Genomic DNA, 15,056 nt, shown 5'->3' with positions numbered 1-15,056 from the left:
AGATTCCTAAACAATTATTTAAATACCAGTACTAGATTTTGAGATAAAAACCTTGCTTATGTGAATCTGGAAGGTGTTTTGTTGTGTTTTGTTGTGTTTTTTTCATGTGCAAGCTAGGAGGTTAACTTGCTCCCTTGATTAGAAAACCAGTTATAAAATCTGGGTGTTAGATTTCCTACATATGTAGGCCATCTGACTTTGCTATGTAAAATGGACAGAGGCTATTCCTGTGATATTGATCAGCAATGTATTTTAGAGATTGGACTTTCAAGGTCAGCATTCTGTTAATCCTCACAACTTGTATGGTATTATTTACAGATCAACAGACTTTGCGATGAAGTGATGTGCAAAAGGAAACAATGCACGCTTAGTAGTGTGAGTATGCATTGGAGCTCAGTTTTTCATCTCTATATATAGTGCTGCCCCCAGTTTTAGAATCTGCCCAGTGCATGTGTTTCTTATGCAAGTAAAATTGCTGTGGGTTAAATTATGTCTCCTACCCACCCTACCCAATCAATGTGTTGAAGTTCTAACCCTGAGTACCTCAGAATGTGACCTTATATGGAAATAGTATCTGTATAGAAGTAATCAAATTAAAATCATTGGAGTAGTTCCTAATCCAATATGGCAGTGTCCTTATAAAAAGATGGAATTTGGACACAGAAACAGACATGGACAATAGAAAGATGATATGAAAACACAAAGAGAACACTGTGAAGATAGAAGCAGAGGTTGGAATGATACTGCCACAAACCAGGGAAAATCAAGGATTAACGGACCATCAGAAACTAGGAAGAGTAAGGAAAGATTCTCTTTAACAGGTTTCAAAAGGAGAACAGCCTGGCCAAAATTGTGATTTTGGACCTATGGCCTTCATAACTATGAGACAATACAATTCTGTTATTTTAAGCCACCCCTATTTTAGTACTTTGTTATGGCAACCCTACGAGACTAATACAGAAAGCAAAGTAAAATTTTAGTTACACTAAACATTCTCAGACTGCTATACAGTAATTTCACTCATCTTTCTACTTCATTTGCTATAATTTGGTACAGAATAGATGTAAGAATTTTATCAATATTTACTCCAACTTATTCAAGCTCTATTTATAAATTTTGTCATGTTGTCAGTGTCTTCCTAAAATTTACATCTTTCCCAACCATCTAAGGAGTAAGAATTTTTCTTCTGTTGTTTCAGATGTTTCTGAGCCATAAGGGGGCTGTTACCTCTTCCTAGAAATTGAACTCTCACTTGATTCCTCCACTTTATTGTTTAAAAGACTTTATTATGTTATCATTGTACATCTGTCTTGCTTTCCATTTTTTTTTACATAATACTAGACTTTACAGGGCTTTAGTTAAAGAATTGAATAATATAATTGAAGAAATCACAGAACAAAGGGAATATTGTTAGCTTGCTTCTTCACAATATGGGTGGGTGTGCACACACCGTTACTTGTATATGTTAGTGTTTCCATATGAACATATATGCACTAAATTGTTACTCTTCTAATGATGTTTTCTTTAATTATTAACGTTAATTTGAATTATATAATGTTAATTTAAATTCTCTAAGTATATGCATCTAGAGAAAGTAGGATAGAATTTTGTTGAGTGCCAGAAGTCAGCCTGGGGCTACACATTTGCTATGGAAGATCCACCTCTAAATATTTCAAAGTTAAGTCTGATAAGTTTCTTCCTTTAGCACACCAAACAATAGCTCAGTTGACATAAAGATTTAATGCACTTTAAGAAGTGAACTAATTTTGTTCTCTTACCAAGAAGGTATTTTTCCCTCAAAATTTAATCAGATATAGCACAGTAGCTTACTTTATAATTTGCCATAATAAACATCCTAACAGGTAAATTAGCAGATTTATGATTTGCATAAATAGTTGTTTCCCTGCTATACATGACCCTGTGTTGAAATCCTTTATTTTACATTTTATTTCTATAAGTTCCTCTGCAATGATTTCTAAAAGTTAGATCACTTGTATTTGAAGTTCCTATCAATTCTTTACGATCCTAACTGGCGGTGGCTAATGGAATTGCTAAAGATAAGTCACTTTTACAGCTTTTTCAGTGAAAGCCATTTAAAAAGAAACTATATTATCATAGCAAAAATGTTTTCTTATGTTCTGTCAAAGCCAGTTCATGTAATTTTCATTGTTCATAGCACAAAAAATACTACATGTGAATCTTTTACCCACTAGTACACATAATTTGGTGCTTGTGGCTATATATTGCTATAAGTGCAGATCTATCTTTTATGCTAAAGACAGCCTCAAACTATCAGTAAGAGAAGAAATTTTTTTCTTTCATGAGAAGGTTTAATTATGTAGTCTCACAATTGTCTTTGTTGCTTAGTATTTCATTTCCTTTCAAAAGACAATACTCCAATTTATCAAGTAGTCATTCTACCTGGTCTTTTGTCTCTAATTTCACATATTCATCCAAAAGATTTTAAAATAATTATTTTGCAATGCATCCACATTTGTCTTACATTCAAGTAGGATGATTTATTTCTAAATGCTTTCAGTTCTAACCTCTACCATTAGTGAGCAATATGCAATTGCCAAAAATACATGAAAATGTACAACACATGGAAGCTTCTGTAAGATAAAAATATGGATATTTGTAGATCAGAGGATGAGGAATTACATCTATACCCTTTATCTGACAGTTACACATTGAATTGGATCACCAAATTTTATATTTGTAAATATGGCTTAGACAGTCTATGTGCACAGCTTTTTTTCTTTTTAGCATGTCAAACAAAGGAGAAACAATCAACATATAATAGTTCATCTTTTAAAACCATTACAAATTAATTAGAACTATTTTAGTCAATACTTGTTAGCACTTGGATATTGCAGCATTTGTAATATTTCTGAATCCTTGAATCCAATCAAAGGGTACACCTTTTACCTCCCCTCCCCCCATCCAAGAAAATGGGCTTTGAATTATGGAACATTTTCCTGGAGTGTCATCTTACAAAACAACCATTACTTATAAAACATGATACACACCTTGGAAGTATTATCTATCAAGTTTTCTAATATTTCCTAAAATTATATTTGACTAATAGATGTTTATTTTGTGTGCACGATAGAATTTTTAAGTTATAATTTCTGTAACTTAAAGATATGATAATTATTTAAATTTTTATTGCTTTTAAAAAATATTATATTATTATCAGTAATTTCCAGATGTATTCTACTAAGTGTTGAAATACGTCATTTTGGAAAGACATAAGCAGATTTGTATCTTACTAGCTGCACAGCTTAGGTAAATTAATCAAACTCTGTGAATCAAATTTTTCTCATCAGTCAAATGGAGATTATAATAGAATATAGCTCAGAGAGATAATTCAGTCAAGAAGTAAGCATTAAGTACCTGCTGTATTTTAAGAGCACTCCTGAGTGCTGAGTATACCATTTTTAATGAACCCATCAAATTTTTACTGTCCTGGAATTTGTATATAGGAAGCAGCAACATAAGTGAAAACAAGTAATAAATAAATACATAAAATACTAGAATTCTAAGTACAATGGAAAAGAATAAATAGGGTAAGCAGTTAGAAAGTGAGATGGTAACAATGCTACTTAAATTAAGGATGGTTGGCAAAGACTTCCTTGCTATGGTGACATTTAAGCAAACACCAAAATTAAATGAGTGAGAGAGAGTCATGAAAGCATCTGAGAGAAAAGGAAGCTGTAAGTGTAAAAAGTTTCCGAGGAGCGTGTTGATATCTTCAACTTGCAGTAAAGTGGCCATTATGGCTGCAGCTGAATGAACAAGAATGGGAATGGAAGTAGTTGACATCAGAGTTTGGTGTGAAGGAGCCATGCATGGAGAAAGGGACAGATCATGTAAGCCGTGATACAGATTGGATTTTAGCCTGAGTGAGGCCAGAAGTCATTGAGAGATCTCGAACAGGGAAATGACAAAGTCTCACCTATATTTTGAAGAGATTTTTCCAGATATTCATGAAAAATAGATTGGTCATGAATAACAGTGGAAGCAGGGATTTCATTTAGGGATATTTCCAGATTTGTTCCTGCCTTAGTGTTCTTTGCCAGCCACATCTGTCTCTGTCCAGGATGCTGTTCCTACCATTGTTTGTGGCTGACTCCCTCATCAAGTTTTGGCTCAAATATCTTGTCAGAATATTATTCCCAGGCCACGCTTTCTAAATTATTTTCACTGCCACTCCTTATAACAGTATTCTAATATTCTACTCATCAATATATCAATATTTAAGATCATTTATTTCTTACCTATTTGTTGAGTGTTTCCTCTATAGGAGCAAGGATGTCATCTGTCTTTTTTCTGTCATTGGATTTTTCATTGCCTAAAAGTGTAGTGGAACATGATAGTTATTCACTTAATATTTCATGAGGAAAGAATGATTACTGAAGGTAAATAGAATTATTTCAAAAAAAGCCTTTAACGAATATACAATATAGTAATGCAAAACTCTTCTTGACTAAACTTTAGTCAGGCCTCTGTGAGCCATCTTTGAAACTAGGCCTCAACCATGTCCACCATCATTGCCAGGCGGGCCTCTTCCAGTCTTAGCAAGAATCCTGCTAAATCAGTTTAGAGAGAATCCCCCACCCTTGATATCTGATCACCCTAGCCTGCCTTCTGCAAGAATCCTATTAAATTGGTTTAGCAAGAATGTCGCTACCCTTGAAGTCTCCTCTTAGTTATTTTCCCTCCCAGACACTACCCCACCCCCAGCCTCTTCCTTCACTATAAATCTCCATTTGTCCTGTGTTCAAAGTTGAGTCTGAGCTCTCTCCCCTATTGCAGTACTGAACATTTGAATTACTTTATTTTTTCACTATTATTTAGAATTTAAGTATAAATAAATTTTGGCCTGCATTATTAAAAGTTTTTTTTGTTTGTTTTTTTGTTTGGTTTGGTTTGGTTTGGTTTTTGTTTTTAATTCAATATACATAATGGATTCGAGGTCATTATGGCAAAGAAGTTTATTTAAAACAATCCTTCCATTGAAAACAAATGAAATGCCAGTTTATTTAAAAAAAATCATGCTTATAAACTTAATAAAATGCTGATAAACTTAATAAAGAATAACCTGACCCAAATCATAGGAAAACAAGGGAGCTCAGAAAGATAAGGCAGAGTTTAAAGTTTGTTTTTGCTCTCAGGGTATTTTCTACTTCAGTCTAAATAGGCTGCAAATTTTAAATTTGGTTTAAATGGAGATAACTTCCCCTAGTCCACGTTTACATTAAACTGTAGAGAAACAATAGGCCAATTTTTTAAAAAAATTAAAGATTGTGTTTAACAAAAAAAGGCAAAGATCTTTGCTGTAGCATAAAAACATACATACTGCAAGTTGATGTCTTCAACTTGTAGTAAAGTGGCCACTATGGCTGCAGCTGAATGAACAAGAATGGGAATGGAAGTAGTTGACATCAGAGTTTGGTGTGAAGGAGCCATGCATGGAGAAAGGGACAGATCATGTAAGCCGTGATACAGATTGGATTTTAGCCTGAGTGAGGCCAGAAGTCATTGAGAGATCTTGAGCAGGGAAATGACAAAGTCTGACCTATATTTTAAAGAGATTGTTCCAGATATTCATGAAAAATAGATTGGTGATGAATAACAGTGGAAGCAGGGATTTCATTTAGGGGTGTATATATATATATGGGGGGTACCAAAAAAATGTACACATTTTCAGAGATTTTATCCTGTATTAGTTTTCAAAATTGAATTGAATTATGGTAGCAATCTGTAATATGACGTTTGCTCAAAAGGTGGTGTTAATCAAATGAATGCTGGAGTCATTCATTGTCTTACAATTTTTTCCTTTCTTAAATGTGTATACTTTTTTTGGCACCGTCTCTCTCTCTATATGTGTGTGTGTGTGTGTGTGTGTGTGTGTGTGTGTGTGTGTGTGTGTGTAATATGTGAAAGAAGAAAGGAAGGAGGAAAGAAAGGAAAGGAAATTACTACTATTCACTATCTACAGATATCTTGGAAAAAAAGCATGAAATATGTTTTTGTTTTTGTTTTCCCTTTCACTTCTAGGCCTTTCCCTTGGCCAATTATTTGTACTCCACTTGCATAGCATTAGTTTTTAAAGATATTAATTGTTGCTCTGAAAGGGTTCTATAGGCAAATAGGATTTGAAAATACTGCCTACTTTCCTTTCTTGGAAATAAACAATGCAAGTATGCATATTAAAAACTCTGAGAAGTTCTGTAGTAATGAAACCAATTTTTCAAACTTATTTTATTTTTCAACTCGTTTTCTTCATATATATTAACATATTTCACCAAAAATAAGACCTACCAAAAATAAGACAGACAACCAGCTCTAATGCGTCTTTTGGAGCAAAAATTAATACAAGACCCGGTCTTATTTTAATATAATATAAGACCGGGTCTTATGTAATATAATATAATATAATATAATATAATATAATATAATATAATATAATATAATACCAGGTCTTAAATTAATTTTTGTCTTATTTTCAGGAAAACATGGTTATAGCTTGTCAAAAATGTGGTATCTTGAGTTGCAGGTACAGAAAATATGTACTTATTTATTTATTCTTTATGGTCTCTATTGCAGTTATAGAACTTGAATTAATATATCAAATCAAATTAATAGATTTAAATTTCTAAGACCTTGGCAGTCACTGGCATAAGGTAGGTACTCGATAAATATTTGTTGATTAAACTTTATGAATCAGGTGGTCGCATATGAAATTATGAATTCATGCACAGTAAGAGGATATATTATGTCTGCTCTGTTACTTTTACTTCACCTTTGTTTTTCTCACAAAATCTGAACTTTCTCATAGCATCAGTATTTGAACATGTCCTGTCACTGTGCTTATTGATGACAAATTTGCTCTGTTTTAAGATTTCAACAATAGACAGACAATTTTCAAGGCTATTTTATGGTAACATTGTGTTATGTAACAAAAATTCAACTGAGTAAATTTTAATGATGTAATTGGCTTTATTAAATGATTCATTAATCAGGCAGCATCCCATCTAACAAGTAGAAAGGAGCTCCAAGGAGCTGTACAAATAGAAGTCTTTTATAGGCAGAAGGGGAAGGAAGAAGATTACTTCATTTTCTTTTGGTAGACTGAAAGTGGGCTACTTGGCAGGTTACCTCAATAGTGCTGACCAGAAAATTCCATACCCACCAGGAAAGATTATATTCCTGGGATAGGTTATAACTGCAGTTAAGTTACATATTAAGTCTTGGTTTGGTGACATGCTACTTAGCAGAAGTGACGCCGTTTTGGACCTGTTGCCTCTTTTTTGATAACTGTATTCATTTTTGAAGAAAAGTATCTTAAAAGGTTATGTTTTCTAAACTTTTATAAGACATGCTTGTAACAGGCTAAATACAAATGATGAAGATAAACCTGTTTTTGAAAAATCTCAGAAAAAAATATGAATGGTACTATGAAGATGTCCACATTAACAATGTTTTTCGAATACATGTGTATTATGTAAATAAACAAACAAAAAAATACCTCGCCCCCCAAAAATAAGAGAGAGAAAGGAAGGAAAAAAATGGTTATGTTAGTAATTTTGTCAGGTATATTCAATATATTAGTATTTTGTCAAGATACATATTATTTATGGGTCATTGTGATTCAATGTGGACACTGAGACTTGGAAGGCTTAAAAATATTTTCAATGTTTCAGACTAGTATGAAATACTTGTAAAGTTTATGCGGAGTCCTTTTTTATTCTAATGTATGTGTTAATGCATAGTTTTTCCTAAATACTATATGTACCTCATTATGCCATTATATTGTGCTATGATCATATTGATGGGAATATTGGGTCCAGATATATAGGCTCATTTGAGCCGAGACGTGTTAACTCAGCAATTTGCATGTACTCATTTTTATACTTCCTATCATAACAGGCATTATGATATTTAAAAAGAAGTTTAAATACATGATTTTTTGTGACACCTTCAGGGTAATTTTCCATCTCAAATAAATATAGGATAAGGCCATTCTGTCATGTGTTTTTATCATTATCATTATCATCATCATTATTTTGATAATTCTTATTACCGTGTTTCCCGGAAAATAAGACCTAGCCGGACAATCGGCTCTAATGCGTCTTTTGGAACAAAAAATAATATAAGACCCGGTCTTATTTTACTATAATATAAGACTCGGTCTTATAGTAAAATAAGACCGGGTCTTATATTAATTTTTGCTCCAAAAGACGCATTAGAGCCAATTGTCCGGCTAGGTCTTATTTTCGGGGAAATATGGCATTTTAATTTCGGACCCACATAGAAATCAGTAAATATAGTTTTTGGTTTTTTTTCTTCATGATTTTGGCTTTGTGGATATAAATTGAGTATGTAAAAATAATTATTTCTCCAAGTAGTGTCGGTCTTAATTTTATATGAACTCATTTTGTCCTGGACTTAATAATATCTTTAGACTATGTTGGTTGAAATAATGCACTGTCCAATATCTAAATAGTGATGTCTACTATCTACTTTTCCCAAATGAATGAAGATAATTTTTTGTATACTCAGATATATCCAGAAGAGTTTGCTTTATTGAACCTACCTGGGTCTTTCAAAATATTCTGTAGAATCTAATTGAGTGTTTTACTAATAGACAATGTTGTTAAAGATGTATCTAAATGTCATGTAATTTTTTTAACTCATCAAAATTTTCCTTTTATTATATTTGTCATAATGGCTTAATATTATTTTGTCTCATTTGTCTTTTATTAAATAATGCTTCTTTTGAGTATAGGCAATTTGCAAGGTGTATGATCAATTTGTTTTCAGCAATAGTAAATAGCGTCAGGAGATCTCAGGCCACCTCAACAAAATTTTCATTTCAATTTGCTCTTAAGTTGAATGCTAATAACAACTAAACAAAACAGGGTCACTGGGGGAAATAATGAAAATGTTGTTAATGTAGGTAAGAATCTGATTTCAGTCCTCACTGTTCCAGGTTGTTAATGAAATGTAATTTCTACATGCAGCAAATTGCCTTGCCGTAATGATCTTAGTTTGAAAGTGAAATTCTAAATAATTTCACTGTATCACCATTGTCTATTCTTCATTTTTTCATTTCAAAAATTAAATCTCTTTGAAATGATATTTTGTACGCTATGGGTAGAAAATTCAGTCATCTTGTAATATATTGATATCCATTCATTAGTGTTGATTGAATACTACCTGTATGAGTGATATAATCTAATACATTAGATGGGTTTTGTTGGTACACTAAAAAAACACTCTTAGAATTTTCAAAATGTCAAATTCATTTTTTGTTGTTCATATTCTGGGTGTCAAACCCTGGGGGTTAAGATCAATGATATGAATCCTAGAATGAGAAATAGAAACTTCTTTATTATTTCCTGTAAGGCCTTTTCCAATCAATCTACACAATATCCAAAATGCTACCTTTAAACAATCTAAAAATCTAATTTTTACTACTTTTTTCACTGATTAATAACTTACTTTATCCTTCAACAGTGCCTACTGAAATTTCTTTGTGCAAAGTCATTTATAGAACATTTATGAAATTATGTGAGATAAATAAATAAGCATTACTGCAAAATGTTACCTCTCCCATGCCTGTTAAAATCACTCCATATAAACACAAATATACACACAATGTTTGAACAAAAAAATATTTGGAATATACTAAATACTGCATTCATCTTTTAAGATCCAAAGGCATAATGGCCATTAAAATTTGCTGGATCCAAAATTTTCTACATTATTTGGTCATCGGATCTTTTCTTCCCAAATTCATATTAACAAAAGTACATTGTATAATGCTTTCTGGGTAATAGGGAACCATTGAATGTTTCGGAATTCATGAGAACAAGGACTACATCTGTGTGTATCCCAGTGTCTAGCACACTGCTTTGCATATTATAGGTGGTCAAAATATATGAGGTCTGAAATGAGGTTCGCAAACTTGTTGCAATGATGTTGCTAACTTTGATATCAGAGAGATTATTCATTATGAATTTGTACCAACTGTTAACCAAGTTTACTATTTGGAAGTGCTGAAAAGGCTGCTTGAAAAAATGAGAGGAAAACGACCTGAACTTTTCCCCAATTATGGTTCTTGTATCACAACAATGTACCAGTTTACACGGCACTGTCTGTGAGGGAGTTTTTAGACAGTAAACAAATAACTGTATTGGAACACCCTCCCTTCTCACCTGATTTGGCCCCAAATGACTTCTTTCTTTACCTAAAGGTAAAGGAAATATTGAAAGGAAGATATTTTGATGACATTCAGGACATCAAGGGTAATACGACAGCTCCAATGACCATTCCAGAAAAAGGAGTTCCATAATTGCTTTGAAGGATGGGCCATGTGCTGACATCGGTGCAGAGCTTCCCAAAGGGAGTACTTTGAAGCTGACTGTAGTGATATTCAGCATTGAGGTATGTATCACTTTTTCTAGGATGAATTCACAAACTTAATTGTCAGACTTCATATTGAATAAACGAATAAATGGAGTAACCAGATCTCAGCTTTGCTTCAAGAAGATTAATCTTGCAATAATGTACACAATAGAGTGGAATGGGAAAACTAGAAGCAGTGAAGTTGACAGGAAGCTATTACAACAGTTAAGACAGATGCTATGAGAACACTTCAGAAAGTGCCTTGCTTATTCTTAATGCAATGCCTACTATGCTTATATGTATAAGTATTATACTCCATTAATAACAATGCAGGTTCAATTTATTTCCTGGGTTTTGGTCTTTGTGCTCATACTTTAATAAACACATTTAGCGTGTTGTTCTGGTACCTCAGGTACAGTTTGTTGGGGACGTTCAGTTCATATGTCATTTCAGTTATTTTAAATTTCTCCATTAATACCACCAATGAGCCATACCTAACACCACAGACAAAACAAGATCACCAAAGAGCATTTACTCAATCACTGTCAAAGCTATTCTTACTGGAACTCTTTTTTTGCTTCAGTAGACAGGTGAGACAACCTTAAGCAAATACTGAATGACAAATTAATGTGGAAAAATTGGAAGCAAAGTAGAGTGAAAACATTGCCAAAGTACAAGATTAAGCCAAACTACTTTTTATGTTGCATCATTTCTCTGATTTAAATATCCTTTCTTATCAGTCTGTTGAAATCAAATTATTTTCTTAAAATTCAACTCAATCCTGCCTCTTTTAAGATTCCTTTCCAAAATAGACAATAAGCAATTAAAAAAATAAAGTTTGTCAAGTAGTGATAAGAATTCTGGAGAAAAAAATAAAAGCAGGGTAAGTGAGTAAAGCTGACTATAAAAGTTATGCCGTTCGTGTAATAATCATTTGTGTTTATGTAAGCAAGACCATGTGTGAATTGTAAAAAAAAAAAAAAAAAAGATATTTGACTGCTGACAGCTGTAAGCTTCACACTCCTTCCTCTCCTTGGCTCCACATTTGGGCAAGCTGATAAGAAAGCACAGATGTTCTCTCCTTTGGCACGATTGGGAGTTTCAAATCATACAAGTTCCTGCTAGCATGCAGGAACCCCATCTATGAAGGACCAAAAAAAAAACACCCAAGCTCACCTCCTTCCCCTGTTCTATGAAACCATTTTTGCATCAGCTTGGGAGAACTGCACTACTCACCTGGGAAAACCTGAGTATCCTTTGTGTGTGGTGTCATCATTCTTGACATCCAAATCAAGATTTTGGTGGCGGTCCATACTAATTCGGCAGAATGGCTGCAACACTTGCAGATATGAACAAGGTGAAATATGAGCAAAGGTCCAGAAGCATGAAGTATCCTAGTATTTGTGTGAATTAAAAGTTCAGTCTCACTGGAGTAAACATGAAGTGTAAAGTGGTGGAAGATGAGATTAGATAGGGAGGCATGGGATGCATGATTAAGGTACAACATATTTCTTGGTAAGTGCCTTGGCCCATATACCCTGTTTCCCCGCAAATAAGACCTAGCTAGACCATAAGCTCTAATGCATCTTTTGGAGCAAAAATTAATGTAAGTCCCTCTATTATATTATAATATAATATAACATAACATAATATTATATTATACCGGGTCTTATATTACAGTAAAATAAGACCAGGTCTTACATTAATTTTTGCCCCCAAAATTAATTAGAGCTGATTGTACAGCTAGATATTATTTTTGGGGAAACACAGTAGCAGCATTGCTGAGAGCACAGGATTTGGATCAGAGAAACCTAAAATGGAATCCTAGGTTAATGATATTGGGAGAGCCAACTAATCTCAACTTGTCCCTCACAGGTTATGTTGCATCCAAGCTTATATTCATGACATTCTTTTTCTACAACATTGTCAGAGTAGTTTACCAAAATCTACTTATTTGGTGCAAGTCCCCTGTTTAAACTATTCAAGCAGTTTTCATAGCTTTCAGGATAATATGAAACACCATCTAGGTCCTACCTAACAACCCAATCTTATTTTTTGTTATTTCCTGATATCTATCTATGGACTTGAGTCACAATAAATCATTTGAATAATCTAGAATGTGCCATGTTCTCACACACAATCAGTGCTAGTGCACTAGCCAGCCAATCCTTGTCTAGAATTCCCTTTCTGGCCTGCTTTAACATTTAAACTGAGCTATTTGCCCTTCAAATCACAGCTACAATGATCCTTTAAAAAAAAAAAAAATAGTGGGATTCTTCACAGACTACTTCACTCTCAGTCTGAGCTGTTCCTCCTTTATGCTGATATATGATTTTGCATCATACCGTTTTTCATACTATGTCATAATGGATCAACTACCTTATTTTAAAAACTATACATATTTTTCTCTTTCTGTTCCTCGTGCTTGACATATAATAAGTGGTAAAGTCTTGATGAATGAATGGATGAATAAATTCTAAAGATAAAATCAGATTGTGTCAGCAACAAGATGTGAAAAGTGAAAGGCACATAGAAAAGGCTTTTCTTTTCCGTGTGTTCTGGAGTGGAGCTGGTCAGGAATCAGCTTAGATGACATTCTGTTTTAGTCAAATAGAGTTATTGGAAATTCAAGTCAATGGCTCAAAGAGGGGATACCTGCAAACATGGCTTTTCAAACCAAAGGTCTGTATATATTTGATATTTAAGGAATAATTGAGACATCTGGATGGAAGATAGAATAACTGTAAGCCATAGGAAATACACATGTTTATATAAACATAAATATAAAAATAAAAAATATTACAATAAAGGGTATCCAGTAAATAAGCCTGAAAAGAAAAAATATTATTTTATGTGTGATTATTAACTATCCTGAATTTCTTCACCAAATTGTAAGAGGCTCCCCAGTCTCTCGACAAGGCTGGCACAACACAATAAATATTTGTGAAAAGAATAAGCTTCCGGAGTGGTGGGAAGAGAACCAATAGATTATGTATTATAGGAACCACGTTTTATATGTCGAGAGACATTATTTTTATGGTAATATTAGTCAATGGTGATGCTTAAATGGTATACACAAAATCTAAACTATTTTTAATATGAAATTTACAATAAATAAACTAGTTCGTTTCTTTGTCTCTTTGGAATCACCCAATTAATATAAGTGGTTTTTGCTCCCTCGTCAATGACTAAATATAATGGATATTTTAGCACTTTTGGCTCTTTAATTCCTCTGCCCTTCAATTTTATTAGGTCATTTGTACATTATTAGTCATAAGAAGTTATTCTCTTCTATTTTTTAATTCACATTCTGTATTTTAGTCATCAGTGACTCAAATGAAACATTTATTGCACTTAAGCTGTATTTAACCAACAATAAAAGATTGGCATTCACTTATTATTATAAATAGTCTTAGACAAACTCTTAAAGTAATATTTGTGACTATTCCAATAGGTGTCTTAGCATTTGTTAAAAAAAAAAATAGCATTACACAATCTTTCAAATCTTTCAAAGTAGGTGTATTTTTACCCTTTACAAGCATTTTAAGTTTCTATAAACTTGGTTACTGTTATCAACTAAATATTTATGTCTCCCCAAAATTCCTTCACCAGGTTATGAAAGTTTTCAGTCATTATGTCTATAAATAGGTTCTCAATCCCTTGCTTTCTCTTTTCTACTTTTGGTACCCTATGATGTGAATGTTGTTATGTTTGATGTTGGCCCAGAGGTCTTTTTCTTTTTTTTTTTTTATTCTTTTTTTCTTTTTGCAATTCCGATTGGGTGTTTTTTGCTACCTTCTCTTGTGAATCACTGATTCGATTATCTGCCTCATTTAATCTGCTGGTGATTCCATCTAGTGCAGTCTTCATTTCAGTTATTGTATTCTTCACTTCTGACTGCTTTCTTTCTTATGGTTTTTATGTCTTTTTTTTTTTTATGCTTGCTATCTATTTGTTGAATTTCTTACTAAGTTTCCATGAGCATCATTATAACCATTGTTTTGAACTGGTACGGTGTTTTGAAAATTGTTTTGTCTCTGATATGTTGCTTGCCTCCGTTTTGTTTAGTTCTCTTTCTGGAGTTGTCGCCTGTTCTTTCATTTCGGATGCGTTTTTTTGTTTCCTCATGTTGGCTGACTCTCTGTGTTTGTTTTTATGTATTAGATAGGGCTGCTTTATCTCCCCGTCTTACCGGGTGGCCTTAAATAGTAGGGTCCTGTAGGGCTCAAGGGTATAGTCTCCCTGGTCACCATCTCTGTACGCTCCACGAGTGTCCCTTGTGTGGATTGTGTGTGCCCTCCTGTTATAGTTGAGCCTTGACTGCTATTAGCATGTCAGTGGGTGGTATTGACCCTAAGACTGGCTGTGGGGTTTGACTCCATCCATGGCTAATGGGCTGCTGTGTGGGTGCCTTACCCCACGTAATGGGATTCACCCCAGCAGGCTCTGGTGCCTGTTGAGACCACCCTTTGTGTGTGTCACTTGTGGGGCTAACTGGGTGGTGCTCTGCTGTGGTCTGAAGCCAATCTCCAAGTATGTTGGTTCTGGGGCCTCATGGGAGGGGCTCCAGTGCAGGTCCAGGTCAGCCATTGTCTATGAGTGTCTGGGAAGTAGCTAGTAGGAGCTACAAAGTGTTCCAC

The sequence above is a fragment of the Rhinolophus ferrumequinum genome, chromosome 5, assembly GCF_004115265.2.
Source record: "Rhinolophus ferrumequinum isolate MPI-CBG mRhiFer1 chromosome 5, mRhiFer1_v1.p, whole genome shotgun sequence".
NCBI lineage: Eukaryota > Metazoa > Chordata > Mammalia > Chiroptera > Rhinolophidae > Rhinolophus > Rhinolophus ferrumequinum.
The sequence above is the reverse complement of the archived record's forward strand: the minus strand, read 5'-3'. Positions refer to the sequence as shown.